This window comes from Schistocerca serialis, chromosome 5 (assembly GCF_023864345.2).
Source record: "Schistocerca serialis cubense isolate TAMUIC-IGC-003099 chromosome 5, iqSchSeri2.2, whole genome shotgun sequence".
Classification (NCBI taxonomy): Eukaryota; Metazoa; Arthropoda; class Insecta; order Orthoptera; family Acrididae; genus Schistocerca; species Schistocerca serialis.
In genome coordinates, this window is record NC_064642.1 from 155808973 (window position 1) to 155833123 (window position 24151).

Consider the following 24151-nt stretch of genomic DNA (forward strand, 5'->3'; position numbering starts at 1 on the left):
CAGACATTTGAACATTTTTTTTTGAAAATCCCCACTTTATCGCTGTGACGGAGATGCTGTGTCGCATCGCTCGTGCGCCGACTATAACACCACGTTCAAATTAGCTTAAATCTTGATAACTTGCCATTGGAGCAGCAGTAACCGATCTAACACCTGCGCCAGACACTTGTTTTATAAAGGGGTTGCCGACCGCAGCGCCGTATTCTGCCCGTTTACATATCTCGGTATTTGAATATACAGGTCCATACTAGATTCTTTGGCGCTTCAGTCTCGAACAAGAGGAGCAGTAAGCTGCAGCCCTGCCCTACGCTCTTCGTAACACGCACCTCAGTTTTTAATTTTTCGCTATTATTACTCCTATATGGAGTAGGTCGGCTCAGAAACTGTACCTGGAATACCACCACACGACGTCAGTGGTTCGAAACGCCAGCACGGTGGAGTTTTGCTAACCAGTGTGTCAGGAAGGGGGTCGTAACTCGGTAGCGTAGGTCACAGTCATTAGCCTCGCAGCGGCGGAACGCGTGGGATACGCGGCGCGGTGGGCGCACTGAGGCGATAAGCAGAGGAGTTAATGACGGGAAGGGGAGGGAAGGGCCCGGGCCCTGTGCCGTGCTGCAGCTATTCTCGGCGCCAGCGGCCGCGCTGAACCTGTTCCTGCCGACGGCGCCGCCGCCGCCGCCGCGCTCCCTTTTATTTTTCGTTATGGCGGGTGTTAGTAGCTGCGCAGCTGGTTCAAGGCCCCCATTACAAATAATAGATGGCGAGGCGCGGCCGGCAGGCGGCGTCGTGCTCCGGCAGCGGCAGCAGCGGCGGCAGGTGCCCCGCGGCGGTCGGCTAACCCGCAGCGCGCGCCGGGTCACGTGCCGGACAATGGCTCCGCAACTAGTGTCGTACCGCGGCCGTCCTGGCTTACATCGCCAGTCCAGGGACCTCACGGCACAGGGCGTCTTCTACCAAAGTGATCGAGGAGGACGAGCTTGTTGGAGTACAAGCTGGGAAGGAGGAGGGACAGGGAAGGAAATCGTCTATGCCTTTGAAATCGGCTGTACTCTTTTGATGGAATAGTCCCAGTATTCATCATGTAGCTTAACCGCTTGTCTGCTCCTCTCTGAGTGAAACTTCTCATAACAGATTACCAAACAAATTACTTCCTAACTTACGCTCGTGGACTCCGCAAAACTCTTGACTATAATGAATTATACAGTACAAAGACTTGATACACTACCGGCCATTAAAATTGCTACAAGACGAGGATGACGTGCTACAGACGCGAAATTTAACCGACAGGAAGAAGTTGCTGTGATATGCAAATGATTAGCTTTTCAGAGCATTCAGACAAGGTTGCCGCCGGTGGCGACACCTACAACGTGCTGACATGAGGGAAGTTTCCAACCGAATGCTCATACACGAACAGCAGTTGACTGGCGTTGCCTGGTGTAACGTTGTTGTCATGCCTCGTGTAAGGAGTAGAAATGCGTACCATCACGTTTCCGACTTTGATAAACGTCGGATTGTAGCCTATCGCGATTGCGGTTTATCGTATCGCGACATTGCTGCTCGCGTTAGTCGAGATCCAGTGACTGTTAGCAGAATATCGAATAGGTGGGTTCAGGAGGGTAATACCGAACACCGTGCTGGATCACAACGGCCTCGTATCACTAGCAGTCGAGATGACAGGCATCTTATCCGCATGGCTGTAACGGATCGGGCAGCCACGTCTCGATCCCTGAGTCAACAGATGGGGACGTTTGCAAGACAACAACCATCTGCACGAACAGTTCGACGACGTTTGCAGCAGCATGGACTATCAGCTCGGAGACCATGGCTGCGGTTACCGCTGAGGCTGCATCACAGACAGGAGCGCCTGCGATGGTGTACTCAATGACAAACCTGGGTCCACGAATGGCAAAACATCATTTTTTCGGATGAATCCAGGTTCTGTTTACAGCATCATGATGGTCGCATCCGTGTTTGGCGACATCGCGTTGAACGCACATGGGAAGCGTGTATTCGTCAACGCCATACTGGCGTATCACTCGGCGTGATGGTATGGGGAGCCATTGGTTACACATCTCGGTCACCTCTTTTTCGCATTGACGGCACTTTGAACTGTGGACGTTACATTTCAAATGTGTTACGACCCGCGGCTCTACCCTTCATGCGATCCCTGCGAAACCCTTAATTTCAGCAGGATAATGCACGACCGCATGTTGCAAGTCCTGTACGGGCCTTTCTGGATAAAGAAAATGTTCGACTGCTGCCCTGGCCAGCACATTCTCCAGATCTCTCACCAATTGAAAACATCTGTTGAATGGTGGCCGAGCAACTGGCTCGTCACAATACGCCAGTCACTACTCTTGATGAACTGTGGTATCGTGTTGAAGCTGCATAGGCATCTCGATATTTATGTAAGAGACAGAATTTAAAGTGTGACCAAAATAATATGTATACCTCACGACCTTAGGCTGCGTCTGCAGCGTCACCAACAACAGTTGCCAGACGTCGTCAGCGGTCGCCCGATAAAATCGGCGGACAGCTTAGTCACAGTGCATCCGAACCCTTCGTCAGCTTTTGGCAAGGTCAGCGAGGTTAGGTTAGGTTGGAATCTGTTCTCTGTATGAAGTAGATTAGATTAGATTTTATCCTGGGATGAGTTGGATACCATAACGCCTCTGTGCTTGCAGACGAGTGATGCATTACAGCTTTTGCTATTAAAGGGACACCAGATGCATCTGAATAAGCTGGGGTCTATATCTGTATCGTACGAAGTACTGTACAGTCTGTCCTCAGTTATCGGAATAACCGGACCAGTTTTACGAACACATAATATAATATTACGAACACTCTGGTTTGCTATATTTATTTGAAGATGTGCAGACATACGTCAATTAACATTCAGTGAATGTCATTCAGCACACGTGTGAAAGAAAAATTTAAATTTTAGAATAACTGTGAAAAATAGAAACACAAAACTGTTCAAATGGCCTTGAGCACTATGGGACTTAACATCTGAGGTCATCAGTCCCCTAGAACTTAGAACTCCTTAAACCTAACTAACCTAAGGACATCATACACATCCATGCCCGAGGCAGGATTCGAACCTGCGACCGTAGCAGTTGTGCGATTCTGGACGGAAGAGCCTAGAACCGCTCGCCCACCACGGCCGGCAATAGGAACACATACAGTACATCTGCAAACCACTTCATATAACAGAATCACCAGAATAAAAGTGCCAATAAGTAGTGTAACTAATTTTTAGACATCAATTACCCTCCTACCAGAAATCAAAGAATATCTACTACAATACTGTATAAGCATAAGTACGCCACCCTTTTCACTTCCACAAATTATTTTATGAGGTTATAATTTACTACTAAAATTACGGGTAAAGGTTTTGCCTACTTCTGTTTCCTATAAACCTGTGATGTAATGCCATAGATTCTGAACTAAACCCCGATTAGGATATTTTTCATCATCAAGTTGCCATGAATTCACTCATTCTTGGAAAAAACTTCTCAGCTTCTCACAGTCCATATTCCCTGTAAGTCAGAACGTCGGTCGATTTGACCGAAGAAAACAAGCTTATTTGAATTTCACTGCTTGAAGCCTGTACATTCGGACTGTGAGATCGGCTACAGTGTGAACGCGAACGTAGTGGTGTACTGATTTCAAAAGATCGGCCATCTCCGGCCAATGTTGGCTGTCGGCGGCATACACCATATCGGTGCCACTCTGACCACAGCCTTAACCGATATAGTGGGAACACGATGAACCAAACACTGGTTGGTCTGTCTGGGATTTGAATCCCTGCCTTCCCGAGTGCGAGTTCACTGCCTTGACATTGCGCCACCCCACCCAGTTACATAAAATGTAGTTCTCGCATGGGACTCCCTGGTGTATGCTCTGTCGATAATATGTCGAAGATAACCTGCTGCCAGCAGTTTCCAAGGAAGTTTCGGTATTTCGTCGGCTACACAATGTCTCTCTTCTTTTTATGTTATTTGCTAATTTATTTTTTAATCAGTCTTCCTACTGCAAAATGAAATTTTCGCTCTGCAGCGTAGTGTGCGCTGATATGAAACTACCTGTGGGTCAAAACTGCTTGCCAGCCCGGGATTCGAACCCAGGACTTTAGCCATTCAGAGGCATGTGCTCTACCGACTGAGCTACCTAAGCAAGACTCACGACTCCTCCTCGTTACTGTACTTCCGCTACTACCTCATCTCCTTCCTTCCAAACTTCACAGAAGTATTCCTGCGTAACTTGTGGGACTAGCACTTCTGGAAGAAAGGATATTGCGGAGACATGGCGTAGTCACAGCCTGAGGGATGTTTCCGGAGTGTGCACTGATATGAAACTTCCTGGAGGAATTAAAACTGTGTGCCGAATTGGGACACGAAAGGCTGGAATTTGCCTTCGCAAGTAATGATCTACCGAATATGAGTCTTCTGATTCGTTTCATACAGTCAGCCACGATTTCTTCTTCTCCGCCATCCTGTTCGTCTACACTCAACGTACTCAATTATTTGTTGGATATATTCCAATTCCTTGTTGCTTTGGCAATGCACTCTAGTACCATGGAAGTTCATTCATTATGTCTGGCCGCTTGTCCTATCCTCCGATGTGAGATATCAGTTGCTATACTTCATCAGTAATGAATGGTAGCATTCAATTAGCATAACCATACTTTCCACAATACAGCAACGCACATAGAAAGCAAATGCTCGCATTATCAGATTGTCAATACTCAGTTCGCACGCTGATTGTAGCTCACATCGGACACCACAAGAAGGGGCAACTTGATACCCTCGGTGCCCACATCTGACGAAGACGACATGATCTCACTTGCGAGCGTGTAATATGACTGACAACAACAGAAGTGAACGATTTGATATGAGATGAGGGACTATATATAGTCCAGCGTCTTTTTATTTTATTTTATAAACACTGAAACTGTGTTGTTAAGTTATTGGCGGGTTGAAACATATGACGTGAGTGTTGAAAACCTGATGAGAATCTTGTATTTTGTTCAGTACGATTAAAGTGGTTCGATTCTACCAGTCATCTTACGTTATCAGTCCACCTTATCTCCAGTTTCTCAGATGCTTCCATTCTCTTCCACTTCGGGTTTCCCATAGTTCATGAGACACTCGCATAGAATGCTGTGACTTACATTTCTTTCTGAAATTAAGGCCTATGTTTGATACTAGTAGACTTCTTTTGGCCAGGAATGCTTTGTTTTCCTGTGCTCATCTGTTACTTACGTCATCCTCACTTCATCTGTTATGCATTATGTTACTTCTAATGTAGCAGATTCAAAATGGTTCAAATGGCTTTGAGCACTATGGGACTCAACTGCTGAGGTCATTAGTCCCCTAGAACTTAGAACTAGTTAAACCTAACTAACCTAAGGACATCACAAACATCCATGCCCGAGGCAGGATTCGAACCTGCGACCGTAGCGGTCTTGCGGTTCCAGACTGCAGCGCCTTTAACCGCACGGCCACTTCGGCCGGCAATGTAGCAGAATACATTCACTTCATCTACTATACATTCTTATTTTTGTGTCTTTAATCATTTCGACCTTGTCTGATTTGCTCTCAGTACATATCTGCAGTCAGTAGACTTTTCAGAGTAATGTCATCAGTGAATATTTGAACCCATTTCTGGATCTTCTTCTATTTTGTTTAGCCGATGTAGAGACTGAACAGCAGGGCAGAAAGACTGCGTCTCTGCTTTACATACTTTTCATTCCGAGGACTTCTCGCTTGGAAGACCATTCCCATAATTCTTTCTTGGTTCTTACATATTATAAACTACCCGTCTTTTAGAGGAGTCCAAACCTATAATTCTGAGGCATTAAAAATTTTACATCGCCTTATATTGTCAAAAGCTTTTTCATAAGTTGCTTCCATTACCAAATTTAATGTCAGATGGTCTCCTACCTAAAACCAAACTAATCGCCATCCAACGTATCCTCAGCTTTCCTTGTCTATTCCCCTTTATCAACTTGGACGTTAAAGCTGTGAAATCTAATTTGGAATTTATCTGTCCTGTATTTCTATACGATTCTGTGAATGATTTTCTTGTGAAATCCCAAGGTATGTACTCACTAACTTATATAATCACTTGGTTGCCACTTCCCTCAATGATTTTAAAAATTCTGTAGGTAGGTTATCTACCCCTTCTGCTTGTCTGAACACAAGACTATGAAAGATCTCTCAAACTCTGATTATAATGGTGCGTTCCTTACATCCTCAAAATAAAGTGCAATTTCGTCTAACACGTCATCAGACAGTTTGGCTGTTATACAGTCACTGTCATTTACGTTATACGACCAGATGATTTCGGCGATGGGCAAGAGCGACATTACATATTCGTCAACGATTTAAGGTGACATTCATACCTCTTCGTGTGCTTGAGATTATCCTTTCTTGGATTGTGTTTACGTTCATGTAGGACATTTTGTTTCTTTAAAAGTAAAATGATAAATAATGTAAATTAATGGAGAGACAAATACATTAAAATTGATTCTCAGAGCGGTGTGCTATATCTTACCTGTAACGGTCAATAGGAAAACTCAACCAGACTGAATAAATAAATATGAAAGACGTCACGTAAAACCTTTCAAAAAATAACCGTCATCTTTGACTTCTAAAATTACTTCATTTGCAAACTCCACGACTGCAAATTTTAGTCTTTCGTCTTGTTTCGTGCTTTAGAACATGCGACAATTCAAAATATATCATACAATGACACGCAATACATCGTCGCATATATTTTGCAATTTAACATGTACTAAAGTAAGAAATTTTACATCTTGGGTATGGCCGAAGGCGGAAATTGCAAAGAAAGTATTTTTTGAGAATTGGAGGCCGCAATAACCCAATTTAAAAATGAAATTATCTCAAGACCGACAAGTGGATATTGTTCTACGCTCAGTGTGCATTTCATGACTTCCATTCTGTTCTGTTGAATTTCATGACTTCCATTCTGTTCTGTTGAATTTCACTATTTCTTCTCTTGGGATTCGGTTTATTTGGTGAACTGCGTTCAGTAGCACACTTTTGTTTCTATCGTTTGTTACACTACCGCTGGCGAGGTGAATTCGCTCGAAATGCGTCGTATTTTAATTTTATTATAACAAAATGTTAATATAATTAGTAATAACTATGGTACAATTAAAAAAACTATTTCTTTAACTGTATACGGTCTTCAGAGAACATGTACAACCGCAATTTGAACGTTGGCTGGTGGTGGTTGTGATAGTGGTTGCGGGGATTAGCGCGCCGAGGAACCTGGTTGTTAAAACCTAGGTTACGGTTACATACGAGTGTGCACGTATTATTTTCAAGAATCCCGGACTGAGTGAGATGATATTTATTTGTACGCAAACTGACTGTGGACGCTAACGATACCTGCCTGAACAGGACACCACCTAACATATGACAAGTGTGTGAGCTTTACGAGATTGAAACGGTATTACCTTTTTTCTGTTTGGGTGAGCTAGAAGCTAATGCACTGCATTTTACCGCAGCTGAGGTTGTAGGGTGCTGACGCTCGACCCATTAGGTAGCCCGTTCGGTTCAGGCAAGAGTCCAAGGGGGGAGAAAGGCCGTGGTATATTTTACTAAATGCTTTCCAATTTTTACGTGTATTGATTTCGAAATTTTTACATACTCACAATCTGCCGACAATCTTAAAGCTAGTGTAACTGCTGCTAATGAATGCATATTTCATTTTTATATCGTGCAAGTTTAAAAGATGTGAAGGTTGTTCTAAAATGAATAGCTTGACACTTGCACCTCTGAAATTACAGGACAAATGCTTTTCAGATAACGCGTTTCTCCAGATTTATTGGAGGTCATTCTAAGTCGACAAATTAATTACTGATGCACACAACTGCTTTGTTTAGTGGTGCCTTTTGATACGTACAGCATCTAAATGTATCGGCTCCACGCGTCACCAAGGAGTTAGTGACTTGAAGATGGTCATTTCTGACTGAAGTCAGTTACCAGAAATCATAAATATTTGTTGCGATCTGGACTGTTTTTGTTAAAAATCACGAAGCCTTGAGCAGATACGCTAGAATGAATCCAAAACCTCTTCGCAGGACTTACGATGAGTGCTATACAAGACTGTTCGCATGCGGAGTGCAACGACGGTTGTGGCTTGGTGGACATTAACTGTCACTCTGGCGGCATGGGAAGGTTAGCAGGCGGGTGAGCAGAGTGGCCGGTGGGTGCGGGATATTGCCCGCCTCGTTCACGCAGGCATGGATGAGGCGTTTGAAACAGTCGCAATGGAGACAACAGTGAACGAAATGTAAAATGATTCAAATGGGTATGAGCACTTGGGACTTAACATCTGACGTCATCAGTCCCCTAGAACTTAGAACTACTTAAACCTAACTAACCTAAGGACATCACAGACATCCATGTCTGAGGCAGGATTCGAACCTGTGACTGTTGCAGTCGCGCGGTTCCGGACTGAAGCTCCTAGAACTGCTTGGCCACTACGGCCGGCGAACGAAATATAAAATGATATTGTGTTTTCAGGGAAACTGTGTCACAGACCTTACAAACATGATGCAATAAAACCAAACACAACATTAGAATCGCGACGGTGTGAAGAGCACATTGCAACTCTAACGATAAGTATTAAGAAATTTAAACCTTTTTTCATTATCAAAAGAAATTGATAATAATTAAACTACTGGAATAATAAAATCATATGGTCCGCCCCCGGTAGCTGAGTGGTCAGCGCGACAGACTGTCAATCCTAATGGCCCGGGTTCGATTCCCGGCTGGGCTGCAGATTTTCTCCGCTCAGGGACTGGGTTTTGTGTTGTCCTAATCATCATCATCATTTCATCCCCATCGACGCGCACGTCGCCGAAGTGGCGTCAAATCGAAAGACATGCACCAGGCGAACGGGCTACCCGACGGGAGGTCCTCGTCACACGACATTATTATTATTATTATTATTACATCATATGAATTATCAAATGAAAACTGAGACATCAGCAAACACCTTAACATGCTACATTTTATATTCAGCGACTACATCAAAAATTACAGACGATTTTATATTTAAATATGTTAGTATGGCACAGAATATATACCGCAAAAGCTACATGCAGTAGGAGGGCAGCATGATTTTCCAGGTCATCAGTTGATCATCGCAGATAATGACTATCCGCAGTTAGCTATTAGACGTACAGGGTGTATGGTGGCGTTGTTGTACAAACGGCGTTTACATCCAATACGACACAAGTAAGCCCCTTCAATTAAAAACATGTATGTGACTGACATCGTCCAGTAGACTTAATTTATTGTATGTCTGCGTGTTGGGTGACTGAGGAACAAGCAGAGCTGTGAAACTCGTGGTAGATCGGAAGGCCACAGGGCGCTCACACATCCCTCCGGATAATAGGACGGCGCAGCCGCTTCCAGTGCTAATCTCGGGATGCAAGGGAGCTGGACCACCTGCAAAACGGGAACGCGTGTCCGGAGAGCAGACGTGAGAAGAAGATGAAGACGCAGCAGTGCTACAGATGCCAACAGCTTGGCCATGTAGCAAAGTCATGCAGCAATACGGTCGCGTGCATAAAGTGTGCGGAGAGACATGATACACGCGACTGTAATAAGCCGCAAGGTGCCGCTCCGAAGTGCGTCAACTGCGGCGGCGCACACGCTGCAAACCATCGTCGTTGCAACTACATGAAGAATTGGAGGAAGCAGAAGCGGAATAAGAAGACTGAGGCCGCTAAACCTGGAGAAGTGGCCCAGCAAGACAAGGCGTCCGCCCCGCCCCCCTATCCAAGAAGGGGAAGAGGACCGCGCCGCCGAGAAAAAGATTACGATAGTTTCTGCGAATCGCTACAGAAAGCCACGAACGAAGCCGTTGCCGCCCTTAAATCAGCCATCGCGGAGGAGAGGGCGTCCCTGAGGGCGGAATTGGAAGAGGCCGTCAGGTGTGGCAGCTGACGGAAGCCTTGATCCTTTCGACTCGGAAAGAAGAGGTGCCGACCCACATTAGGAAGGTGGTACAGCAGCCGGAAGAAGAGGACGACGAAGAGGCAGCATAAGTCGCTGCTGTCAGTTTAATGGTCCGAGAGGAGGGTGCAAAACATGGCAAACATGACCACCTGCCGCTACCGGACAACCCGCGAACTGCTAAGCTGTTGATGGGACATAGTAGCGGAGTCGTTGCGAGATGGTATATATCCGTACCTCTACCATCCATACCCTTTTACCCCTCCCGATGTTCCCAAACCCCCTCTTCCTCACCAACCATACGACTTTTGTTGGGCAGCTGCAAACCTGCACAACGTCGTATATAAAAAAGACCTATCCCTGATTAATTGCCATCCGATCTTCACGCCCAGGGATTGGCAATCCCACATAGATGTGGTGTCAAGAGCCAGGACCAAGAAGAAACTTCGCTAGATCTACTAGCATATGGAAGTTATTTTATCCTGCCTTGCCCGGGCAAGTCGAGTTTTTCCCATGTCCCAGTTTTAACATTCCACACATTATTTTGGAGTAAATGTCATAGGACAAAGACTCCTCTTTTTTAGGCAACCTCTGGGAGGCTGTCACTCATAGTGAGCATGGAGGGGAGGCGTGAGAAGGCAGCGGGTCCGTCAGAAACTCGTGGCAGTAAGTATTCGCGGACTTACCTACGGACGTAGAAAGAACTTCCAGAAACTTCAGTCTGGAGTCTAAACTGAGATTGGTCGGCGTTCGGAAACGAGCGCCTTCCGGAAGGATGATTCTATACCCAAATATAGGGTGGGAGAAAAGACTTTGAGCTGGGAAAAAGTGTAGGGAAGTGAGAGGTCTGTCGTTCCTGGGACGTGGAGCTGAGAGGTCGTTCCTTGGACGTGGAGCTACAGAGTCGTTGCCGGATCGTGGAGCTAGAGGGTCTTCATGGGTTCACAGCAGTCGACGGACGTCTTCAGCTGTAATTTTGGTGAAGTATAATTTTACTATTATCTCGCTGAGGAGAGAAGTTCTGCGGCTATAGCGTCTGATCACTACGGTGATCTTGATTATGCACCGGCGTGTAGGAAAGTAAATTTACATCGCCGAATCACATGTTCTACTCCGTTCTGCACTGATGTTTCACACTGCTCATTGAGACAGTAGTTCCTTCTTGCTATTTAGTACAATGGGGATATCAGTTACTCCGCGCCTAATCACAGATCGCGAGTGCATTATAGGGCAGAGCCAGACAGTCTAAAGGCCAATATTCATTCAGGGAGAACCTGAGAGTTGTAATTATTGTTTAGTCTCCTTGAATTGTGTTTAAGATGAATAAATATATTAAAATCAGGGCATTTATCCTTTAGTACATAGTATTTCCTGTGCTAATTAACCTTGTCACTTGTGTACATTTTATACTTCCTTTAACTTATTCGTTAAAAGGGAATTGGATTTTGTCGGCTAATCCTGACATACAATCGCATCCACAGGATACGATTAGGAAACAGTGCTATCACACGACAATTTACTTAATCAAAGGGAATAACATACACCGACTGGGGAACGTATAAGTTTCAGGGCGACTCCAGTCGCGTTAAAATATCCGTTGCGCAAATTATCACTTGTACGTTCTCGTGGTAAGTCTCCGCCACCATTAAGCAGCAGTAGAAAAGTAGAGGTATGTTAGAAGGGGTTGGACAAAAATATGGAAACATCAGAAAACGCACATATCACCATCCGTGAAAAGGCGCAGGAAACCCGTTGGCTTTCAAAACATATTTCAGTAGCCACGGAATGGATAGATACAGCTCATCTACTGTATTCAAGGGATTTTTATACCATTTTCGTGCAAAACAGTAGCAAGTTAAGGTAAAGATGACCGAGATTGATAACGATTATGCACTTTTCTCTCCAAAGTAGACCACAAAGTTTGTGGTTCACCGAGGTGCTCACAAAACCACTCCTGGATGAAGCGAGCTGTGTGAATACGGGACCTGCCGCATTGACACATGGCACCACCACTGGGGAAAACCACTGTACGAGGCGTGTTCTTTTAAGTAAGTGCCACTTTTAAATTAAAAAAAAAAAACGTGGTAAGATATCTCAATATTTTTTTTACATGAAAGCCTGTAACTTAATCTACGCACTGACGCCATTACAGTCTGATTCTTCCTTGTTTACGTTGTGTACTGAGTGTTTAAGATGCCTCCGATAATCGTGAGTCCCACCGACAGTGAAGTACGGGCTGTTATAAGATTTCTTAGTGCTAAAGGCCTAAAAGCGATCGATATTCATCTTGAGATCTGTGCAGTTTACGGAGAAAACATTATGAGTGATGGAACGGTAAGAAAGTGGGTGACAGCATTTAAAGACGGCCGCACAAATGTGCATGATGAACAACGGAGTGGACATCCTTCGGTCGTTAACGAAAGTTTGGTGCAGGAAATGGACAATAAGGTGAGAGAAAACAGACGCTTTACGATTTCCTCCTTGCGGGATGACTTTCCTAATGTTTCTCGTACTGTTTTGTATGGCACTGTGACCGAGCACTTGAATTACCGAAAACTGTGCGCAAGTTGGGTACTAAAAATGTTGACGGATGTGCACGAAACCAAACATTTAGACAGTCCATTGACTTTCTTTGAGCAGTACCAACGACGGTGATGATTTCTTAAGCCAAACTGTTACGGGCGATGAAACATGGGTGGCCTACGTCACACCAGAATCAAAGCAACAGTCCATGGAAGTTGAGCAAGGGCATCGTTTTGCTGCAAGACAATGCCCGTCCGCATGTGGCGAATCAGACCAAAGATCTCATCACATATTTTCGATTGGAAACTCTAGATCAGGGCCTCCCAACCAGTGGTCCGCGGACCCCTTAGGGGTCCGCCGGCTCTTTCTAGGGGTTCCGCGGCAACCCTTCACCAAATCGTGTAAAATAATGAGTAAAATTATTGAATAAAAATGTGAAAAATTCATCGTTATTTTTTTCGTGTGAAAAACGTGTACTTTTACTTCAGGTCGTTTTCCCAAGCAGCCTTTGCGGTTCCTAAGTGAGAACGCATACACAGTTTACTGCCGGAGAATGCGGCTTCTCTGATCGACTGTTTCGCAACAATACGGGGGTCGTTTGTGCGCCAGCTCACGGCGGTAGATGCGCTGAAACCTTTTACGCATGCGCGGAGTGAGCTTTGTCGACCAATCACAGCACTCGCCTGGCACATATGCGGCTCCAGGCATCATTAAATGTTAAACTTGCTTTGTCAGTACACTACCAATTTCATAAGTCGATTTTTGACCTTCAAGTTGTTTTCATTCATTCATTCATCTTTAAACCAAAGACTATTGATACTTCGGGGGGGGGGGGGGGGGGAGTCATTGGGGAAATGGAACTGCATTAAGAAGCTTTCAGTTCCCATGTGTTTCGCTCTGAAATGTAAAGTTACTGTGCTCTTGGCTGACTAGGGGTCCGCCATGGATTTTCGACTGAAGAAGGGGTCCACCAGCTGAAAAGGTTGGGAAGCCCTGCTCTAGATCATCCTCCGTACAGCCCCGATCTTGCGCCCAGTGACTTCCATCTGTTCCTGCACTTGAAGAAACACCTGGGCGGTCACCGTCTTCAAGACGACGACGAAGTCAAAACAGTGGTGATGCAGTGGTTAACAAGTGACGCGGCGGACTTCTATGAGGAGGGTATTCAGAAACTGGTACAACGTTATGACAAGTGTCTCAACATTGACGGAAATTATATAGAAAAGTAGATTAAGGTACAGGCTCTCATGTAAAAATAAAATTATTGAGATATCTTAGCACGTCTTTTTTAAATTTCAAAACAGTACTTACTTAATAAACACGCCTCGTACCATGGAATGTCTCTGACTAGCCAAACTGGTGTCACAGTCCTTACCAGTAATCGTACCTCGCAGAGTAACCACGGGACCCACGGGACTTCTTCACAGTCCACTTCAGTCACCGCCTGTCACAATCACCCAGCACACATTTTCGTCGGCATTGTGACTTAGCGTGTAAGGTGTTTCCCCCTTTCCTGTATGTGGCATAAATCTTCGGGACGTTGCCTCTTGAAACACCAAGCACTTCGGCTCCCTTGGTTGCGGAAGTACCTAGCGTATGAACATCAACAATTTGCTCACCTTTGAATTCACTTAGTTCCGTAATACGCAGTCACAGCTACACAGAACACTTTTCTGACAACGACAGATACTTTCAACTTATTGAGGATATTGCACAGTTGCCGTGCACAGTTGCCGTTCATGTTAAAATACAACGGTGCAATCTCCATCCTTGGCTAGCGTACGCATTTATGTACAAACATGCGAATCTCGTGGTGTTTCCCTTTTTTATCCAATCCCTGTACACTCAATCATTATGTACACTACTGGCCATTAAAATTGCTACACCAAGAAGAAATGCAGATAATAAAAGGGGTATTCATTGGACAAATATATTATACTAGAGCTTACATGTGATTACATTTTCACGCAATTTGGGTGCATAGATCCTGAGAAATCAGTACCCAGAACAACCACCTCTCGCCGTAATAACGGCTTCGATACGCCTGTGCATTGAGTCAAACAGAGCTTGGATGGTGTGTACAGGTACAGCTGCCCATGCAGCTTCAACACGATACCACAGTTCATAAAGAGTAGTGACTGGCGTATTGTGCGAGCCAGTTGCTCGGTCACCATTGACCAGACGTTTTCAGTTGGTGAGAGATCTGGAGAATGTGCTGGCCAGGGCAGCAGTCGAACATTTTCTGTGTCCAGAAAGGCCCGTACAGGACTTGCAACATGCGGTCATGCATTATCCTGCTGAAATGTAGGGTTTCGCAGGGATCGAATGAAGGGTAGAGCCACGGGTCGTAACACATCTGAAATGTAACGTCCACAGTTCAAAGTGCCGTCAATGCGAACAAGAGGTGACCGAGACGTGTAAGCAATGGCACCCCATACCATCAAGCTGGGTGATACGCCAGTAAGGCGATAACGAATCCACGCTTCCAATGTGCGTTCACCGCCATGTTGCCAAATACGGATGCGACCATCATGATGCTGTAAACAGAACTTGGATTCATCCGAAAAAATGACGTTTTGCCATTCGTGCACCCAGGTTCGTCGTTGAGTACACCATCGCAGGCGCTCCTGTCTGTGATGCAGCGCCAAGGGTAACCGCAGCTGTGGTCTCCCAGCTGATAGTCCATCCTGCTGCAAACGTCCTCGAACTGTTCGTGCAGATGGTTGTTGTCTTGCAAACGTCCCCATCTGTTGACTCAGGGATCGAGACGTGGCTGCGCGATCCGTTGCAGCCATGCAGATAAGATGCCTGTCATCTCGACTGATAGTGGTACGACGCCGTAATTTTGTTAGTAAGTTAGGCATACTTACTTATTTTTGTAAAGAAAGGTCGCAAAATGATGATAATAATCATGGGTTTATTCTAATTATATGCGAATATGTGCAAATACTCTTAGTTTTTAATGGTGGCCATTGTTTCATAATTTACTATTGTGTTGGCAGATGTGCTTGGTGGTAGCTGAGACTGATCGGCGAAGCAGCCGCGCTAGTTACATACTTTAACTTTTGAGCTTCAAATATTTTTGGTGAATGCAGTTGATATTGAGACGCGCTTGTGAAGTTCTTGTTTTCGCAGTCACGTCACAATTACTAGTGAGAAATTGTGCTGTCGGACTTTCGAGTATTTGTTTATGAATTTCTTGGTAACTGTATTATTAAACAAACTTTGCACGCACATGTTGCGTTTACGTTGCTCTGTTGCTTATTTATTTTTGTTTTCATTTGAATCCGCAATTGGGTGAGGCCACCGTTTTAAAATGTGTGAATTATTTGCAATAAACATTTATTGGATGTAAGTTATAGTTATTGTACTTCGACAAAATTATCGTTTCAAAGGGATTTAGTCACACAGTTTCTTTATTTACATTTTGCTAACCTGCCTACCATATTATGACGATCTAAGGGATAGGTCTTTAAAAAATGAATGGGCTTTAAAGCGCTGATGTAAGGCCTCCCTACGACATTAAAAGGAGCCAAACTAATTGTCCAGGTCGGACATTGGCCAAACGAAAAGTGGATTTTAAAACGACAATTGCAGTTGTAGGCTAGCTACGTGACGGGCTTCGTACTTACATCGGTGTAGGCTCTGCGCCTTTCACTTCGCCGTGAAAACGCAATACTATATTCAACGACTTCCATCGAAGTCTATACTAAATAGATACACTTCAGACACAGTACTTACATATTGGAAAGGAACTGTGCCTATCTGAACGGAGAATGATAGTCTACAGAACTAGATAGTTGCTCCACGCTTCGAATTGCCATGTTACTATTAATTTTTTTTACTAGAAACATTGGAAATATAGTTAACACCTCTCTACTGTGTTCGTCACCCATCCCTACTGCTTTGAATATTCGACTGTGTGGAGAACGTAAAAAGTTTACTCGTCCTAATGTAGAGTCTGACATATTTATTTGTTCTACGGTTACTGTTGCTTCATTAACATGAAAAGTTCATTAACTCCCCCATTCTCACAAGAACTTTCTTATTTCTACTGACCCATCACCTTCAGTTTTTAAATACAGTCTAATCCTCCTACGTTGTAAAATACGACCCCAGGTCTCATTATGTACGTGATGATCAACCCCAGATGGAACTGCGTTATCGACACTTGACCCTATGACTTCATATGTGAGAGAGAGAGAGAGAATTCGAAAGAGCGACCAGTACAGCGTCTTCGTTATTTGCTGTCGCCGATTTCTCTTTTGGAATAAGCTGCAACACGGTATTTGACGAGACCAGTAGCGTAACTGCAAATGCGAAGAGGCGTGATTATCTGGTGAACGTCCTCCCACTGAGACCTGTCTGGTGCCCCGCGTATCTGCGCTGAGTTAGCGTTTTCTTCTTTTATTTATTTATTTTATTTTCCTGCCGCGCTAAGCGAGGTTGTGTCCGTAAGTACTGTTGCGCAAGATCATTCACAACTCGTCTTCCCAAATGAGGTCTCCATCAAGTGGTAGTATTTCTACCGCCAAGGCTGGTCAGAAGACAGCTAAGTTTACAGCAGGGCAGTATTAGTCGCTTCGTTTAAGCTCTACTTCTTATTTCTCTTTCTCTTGTTACTGGCAGATGCTTTTTAAGTATCAACAAAGTGTTGAAAACCTCTAGCTGTTATATTCAGACTGATATTTCACACCTCATTTGCATTCCATATGGATGAATAATGTATCGTCATCTAAACACACACGAAATATGTTTACTATACACATCAGCAAGTGAATGAGTAATGAAGATACTCTGTACAAATTTCGATTGTACAAGAACTTGGAAAAGGGGAGGATGCGAGAATAGGCTTCAGAAACATGTAGAGAATAGATGAGTGTAGTGCCTGGTTGTAATCCAACAGAATATTATTCAAGTGTACCAAAATTAACTTAGGCACTTTTCATGAAGAATAATAAAGGGGATTATTTCAAATGTACTCACAATTCATGTCAAACGCTTGTTAAATTGCACAGTATCGGAAAGTCAAACTTTACTTGTTGAAGCTTGTGAGATAGTCTCTTTTTTTTTCTTTTAGAATCCTCACGGTAGGATAGTCACGTTGTGGAACTATCTTCTTTTTCTTCTTCTTCTTCTTCTTGTTCTTCTGCCTTTGTCCTGCATCGGGGCAGAGTCGGCATGGTTAGCAACGGATTCGGCACAGTTAATTTAAGGGGTGGACGGGTGCTCTTACCATCGTTCTCTATTACACACTGGACGGGATATGTGTACCACAACCGTTTGCATCTAATATCATTTATGTGAAAATGAGCGGAAGTGTATTGTCGAAATATCATATGGAAAAATGTACTCTACGTGAAGCGTAGTGAAAGTGCCAGTGGTAAACAGCCAATTATGCTACCGGATGCCGTTTCCACACGTGTAACATCACTTTTCTACCTCAGAGTTTAAACTTACTTCTTGTACGTTTGTCTGTTCCGGCGCCATTTATTTTCATGAAAACAAATCAACATCCGCTGACGAGATCATTGTGCAGCATACATTGGCTATATCTGACACAATCACCGGATGTTTAAAAAATTCATAACCACTAAATTTGTCTTCAATTCCTTCGAAAGATGGCGTAACATACATACAAGTAAGAAATGAAGGGACTTTCTGGACAAGTCGTATAAAAGGTTTGAAACTTTGCCACAAGGGAAACATTCATCGTCGATTCTGTCGTAGCTGATTGACGTCACATTTAAAAAGTGGTCATGTTGTGTAGCGCGGATTGAGTGTAATAGGTTTACAACCTAATCCGTCCGTTTTGTTCGATCCAGGCTGTGGTGGCACCGTCATTTTGCTGACGCGGGATACGAAGAAGTAAATCCACTTCGGCTGTATTATCCTTCTTTATTGTTCTATTATGCGCAACACATTTCGGGGATAACATTCTTCTTCAGATACACTGCCGAAAGAGAGATGTGTACAACGCTACAACGCAATGGATCAGCTACTGTTTTTCCGTTCATTAAGAATAAGAGAACTGTAACTGACTACTGCGATACCGTTCCGGAAATTTACAAAAAAAAGGAAAAAGAGAAGGATGACGCCGTAAACACGGCCCGTGTTGTAGAACGACACAGTAGGTCAACGCAGCCGAAGTGGGACTATTGCCTTATTTCATATACATTCACCTCTGTCTGAGCTGATTAGAGAACGTAAAAAAATAATTGCTTTGTAGCAAAACTGACGGATACCTCCAAATTGAGGTTAACTACAACGACATCAAAATGCTTAGTTGCTAATATCTGGTCGTTGCTTACGCTAGTTAAGACTTCCGGCACCATTTTTCGCAGAGGTTTCTACAGTTTGCTATAACTGACGGAAGTGTTGACAACGTTGTCTTTGAAACGTCTGTAAATAAAGCGATGATGTGCTATCACTTTGTCAGAGCACTATTTTCTGTCCGGCTCCTGAGGTTTCAATTCCTCTCGTAACCCCAATCGTTTGAAAACTTTCCAATAAATTGTAGACAAGAACTGTATAGTTTTTATTTCGCTTGTCGCATGTGTTCAGTGCAGCCAACGGATTTTACATAATGAATTCCTGAGCTGAGGAACATAGGATGACTGCAATGTTTGTTTATTTGCCTGACGCGGCTGTTGTAGGGACTGAAGACATATATTCTTGAAAGAATGCACTTCACATTGCCTCTCACAAGGTAACTGACAATAAATTATATATTTCTGGTCGTCACGTCTTCGGAAATTTGAAGCTGCAGTCTTTACTCCAGTAGAAACCGTGCAAAGATGGCGTAATAGAACACTGGACTCGTATTCCAGAGGACGACGGTTTAAATCCGCGCCCGACCATTCAGATTTAGGTTTTCCGTGACTTCCATAAACGGCTCCAGGCAAATGCCTTTATGGTTCCTTTGAAAGGGCACAGCCGATTTCTTTCTCCTTCCTTGAAATGTTCTCAGCTCGTTCTCACCCTCTAATGACTTCGATAGTAAAGCGTGAATATGCTCATTCCTTATGATTTAATTTTTCCGAGAACGTAGAAAAAAAATTTCTCATCTGAAAATTATTAGCCTCGGCATAAGCAATAGATTTTGTGCTTCCTGTGAATGTACCGATTATGATTTAAGTCTTAGTTTCATTAACCAGAAGTACCGCACACTTTCCGTGTTCAAATAGGTTATCATTGGGTATAGCTCTGCTGATAAAGTATCTGCCGTAATTAATCTGATTTTGCTCTTTATGATTACAGCTTTATCGTTAAACGTCAGCTATGAATGTCCCGAGTTGATGCTGTGTAAAACGGTTTCTAAATTCTTACGGCGACTCTCTGTAAACGATCAAGAATTTAACTAGTACAGCATTTTCTATCACTTTTCCGTGAGTTTTCTGTACCAGAAACGGCAAATGTGTCAGTACTCCCGATATTCGATATTTAGTACTAACACATTTCGTTGAGATTCTCTAAATGCTAAAGCTTACGCCATTGGCCTGTTATTTGTTTCATTCTGGGTACTCCCTTGCAGTTTCGGGTTTGTAGCCATTGTCAAATTATTCATTGTCGACCTTTCGAAATTAATTACTTTGTCTGTTGTGCACATTTCAAGAACATGATACTCCATTATTTGACTATATAGGTATCGTTGCCGGCCGGTGTGGCCGTGCAGTTCTAGGCGCTTCAGTCTGGAACCGCGTGACCGCTACGGTCGCAGGTTCGAATCCTGCCTTGGGCATGGATGTGTGTGATGTCCTTAGGTTAGTTAGGTTTAAGTAGTTCTAAGTTCTAGGGGACTGATGACCACAGATGTTAAGTCCCATAGTGCTAAGAGCCATTTTTTAGGTATCGTTATGTTAATACCACCTATATGGTAAGCTATAGAACGAAGCACGAAGAGTCAGGACGGCAGTCATGCAAAGGGCATTTAAAAATCAATAAGGCAGACCCACCTGATTACCTCCACCCAGGGTCTTTATTAAGTCATTTGCGGAAGGGCGTGAGCTGGAATCTACAAAGCTGATATGTAATACACCGTTGAATGTTGTTTAAGAAATGGGAACGGAATATTATTAAGCAAATAATTAAGAGTAGAACTAGCCATTTCTGCTGCAGAAAATGAAGTTATTAATGGAGCCCACAGCCACTGGCCTCGTATTTTTTCGTTGCAATCGTTTATAATAATTTCCTTTCATTTTACATAAATTAACATGTCGAAAAAGGCTATTTAGCTCGAGATTATACCACGCTCTGATAAAGATGTATACGCAGAAGTAACTGCATACGAAACGCTTTCTCTTACGAAAAACATTTAATAAACTATGTGTTATGGTGATTGAGATGATTTCAAAGCGATCTGTTTACTGATTTGTTACAACTGAGACGCAGCATGATTACATAGCAATGCAACATGCTGCTAGGAAAAAGGTCATGTGTGAAAAAACACACAAAACTATCAATTACACGTATCCATCAGAAACAGAACTAAAATAAAGACTTAAAAATATGGAAATAGGTACGATCGTGAACACATTAACTTACTTCAATTTCTTATTGGTGAATGTTTTACGTTATTCGCATCTCATGAAGTAAATCTGTGCTATGCAACTATAAATAGTAAGAATATAGTGCTACTTTTGGCGTATAGGAATCATTTGTGATCCCTAGAATATTATGAGCCTGCTGGTAATAAACTACTAAAATTTGTAAAAGGTAATAACTTTCTTGAACAGAACAGCGAAAGAAAGTAGACTGCGTGTCTGTTAATATGGTATCAGTTACCTTTTTTTCTGTTTGGACTGCATTTGGAAGTCTTTGTCGTCTTTGCAGTTTTACATACTTCGCTGTTACTGATGTTTTTCTTGTTGTTTTCGTGACATGGGCTGATATATGCCATAGTAACTCTAGAAGATTGTTATACAGGGTGGTCTGGCTGGGATATGTTTTTGCTGGAGGCCACGTTGTTCGACTTATTCAATAAAAACATACAAAAGTGACCTTCAAATGTACCTTCACCCCACGTCCATCCTTCAACAGTCAGGATGTCTAGTACGCTGCTCGTGGCGCTTCCTTCTACAGCTGTAGAAAAAATCTATTACCGATATTAAACCTTTTTTTATTTCTATTGAATGATCTACCACGTCACCAGCATAGTCGACTACTTCGTAGACATCATTAATTTAAACGTTACCTTGAGGGTAATGAAAGGAAAACGACTTTCATAAACGTTACGCTAGAACTAATATCGTTGACAATTCGATCCAAACTTAAACCTTACAAGCACAGTAGTTTCTTGGTCACATAGGCAAATTTCACACAAACATCAGTTTCGCAATTTGTAAGTGCTCAACTAGCCGGGAGCGTAATAAAGCTAGTCAATGAAGGCCACAACAAGGTCGAACGTGGAAATAATTCGTGCAGCCGCAAATATTTATACAGCGGTAAGACGGATTGCCACGAAAAACGTACTAGAAATCCTGAGAAGTAGGGACTGAGCGTGGGAGTGGGACTGCATTTAGAGATCACTTTTTTTTACCATTTTCTTGAATAACTCTGAAACCTTTGTCTCCAACGAAAACGTATCCCAGTACTATATTGACTGTATAAATTTTCCTACAAAAAGGTCCCGTTCCTTTTTTGCTATGGGCCTAATAGTTTGTACGTAGTCAGCGAGACAATATGAAAATCTCGCGCGTGGTTTCTGAAGGCCAGATGTAACATTGCGGGTTGCGTAAAACGACAGCGGTAGGTGCAGCTGAATCACCTTGTGCAAGGGGTGATGGTTCAGATGGTTCAAATGGCTCTGAGCACTATGGGACTTAACATCGGAGGACATCAGTCCCCTAGAACTTAGAACTACTTAAACCTAACTAACCTAAGGACATCACACACATTCATGCCCGAGGCAGGATTCGAACCTGCTGCGACCGTAGCAGTCGCGCGGCTCCCGACTGAAGCACCTAAACCGCTCGGCCACCGCGGCCGGCTAAGGGGTGATAAAAATATTTCTGTTTGAGTGCAGTACAGTCTAGAATCGTAACGCCAAGCAGGCAAAATTGCCATGCGCATTGAGGCAATTGCCCCACCGAAGCGTCACGTTGAAGATACCCGTTTGGTAATACAACGTGATCTGGTGCGTGATGAAGTCACTAACTGCCTACTGCACATCCTCCTCGGATAGGGATCGTCCAACCTTCGAGACACTCTTTAAGGCAGCGAAAGCATGATAATAGGATGGGGAGAGATCAGGTCTTTAGGGAGAATGCTCGAGTGTCTCCCACTTGAGACGGCCTAGCTTGTGCGTTACGGCATTTCGGATATGGAGAAATGCGTTTATCATGAACCAACAGCACCCCTTGTCGCAGACATGCTGCCCCACTCACGTTCTTCATTCTCCGATGGATGTCTACCGGTGTCTATCCTTCGGCAACCAAGAAAAGAATACCAGCACGTTGGTCTTGCTTGAACGCATTTGGTAATAACGTCGCCAAAGTTCACGTTTCCACACTCACTGCAAGCACGTCAGAAAGACACGAAAGCCACACTAATCCGTTTCCTATATGTAGGTGCTTATTCACCGGCATAGAGGTTGCTCTACTTTGCATATACGAGGGTTGGAACTTTAATAGTGGCAACTATTTACTTACAGCTCGCGCAAAATAGATACGTGTTTCAAAGTTTTAGTGACCTTCAAATTAGTCACCAGCATTGTGTATAACCCTTTGCCAGCGATGTGGAAGTCGTAGATTACTCACCGCAGTGCCAGTTGTGTTGATAGTTCGAGCGGCGCAGTCTATTGTCCGACGCATTTGTAGCAGTTCTGAAGCGAATGCCGTGAAGTGTTTCCTTCAGTTTAGAAATCGAGTTGAACTCACGAGGGCTTAAGTCAGGGGAGCGCAGTAGGTGGTATAGCACTTAGCAGCCCCATCAGTCAAACAAATCAGTAACAGCTTGCACTGTACGTGCTTGAGCATTGTCCTGCAGAAAGTGTCATCACTTCTGTCTCTAGGCTGTTCGTAGGTTGTGTTCCACACATAAACAGCATGGAGTGTTCGTGAATTAAATTTAGGTGGGACAGGAAGAAAGAATTCAGCAATTAAGACTGATGGGACTTCTGCAATGACTTTGCGGCAATTTAGCAACATTTCTGACTTGTGTAGCCTGCTCAAAGACATTACGGTGAAGCAGAAAACGTCACAACCGCTGGAAAATATGTAAATATTGAAAATTTGTTTAATTCACGTCATACCCCTTGGCAGTCTTGTAAATGTTGTAAATACGTTGCCGGCCGGTGGCCGTGCGGTTCTAGGCGCTACAGTCTGGAGCCGAGCGACCGCTACGGTCGCAGGTTCGAATCCTGCCTCGGGCATGGATGTGTGTGATGTCCTTAGGTTAATTAGGTTTAAGTAGTTCTAAGTTCTAGGCGACTGATGACCTCAGAAGTTAAGTCCCATAGTGCTCAGAGCCATTTTTTGTAAATACGTTGAATGGGGTGCGAAATGAGACGACTTCCTCATGCTTTTCCTGGGAAACGACAAAAAGTCGTTTAAGTGTCTCTTCCAATTTATAAAATATTTGCTGATGTAGAACGACTGTCTCAATGGCCTTGTCTCTTCTAGAGAATCGTC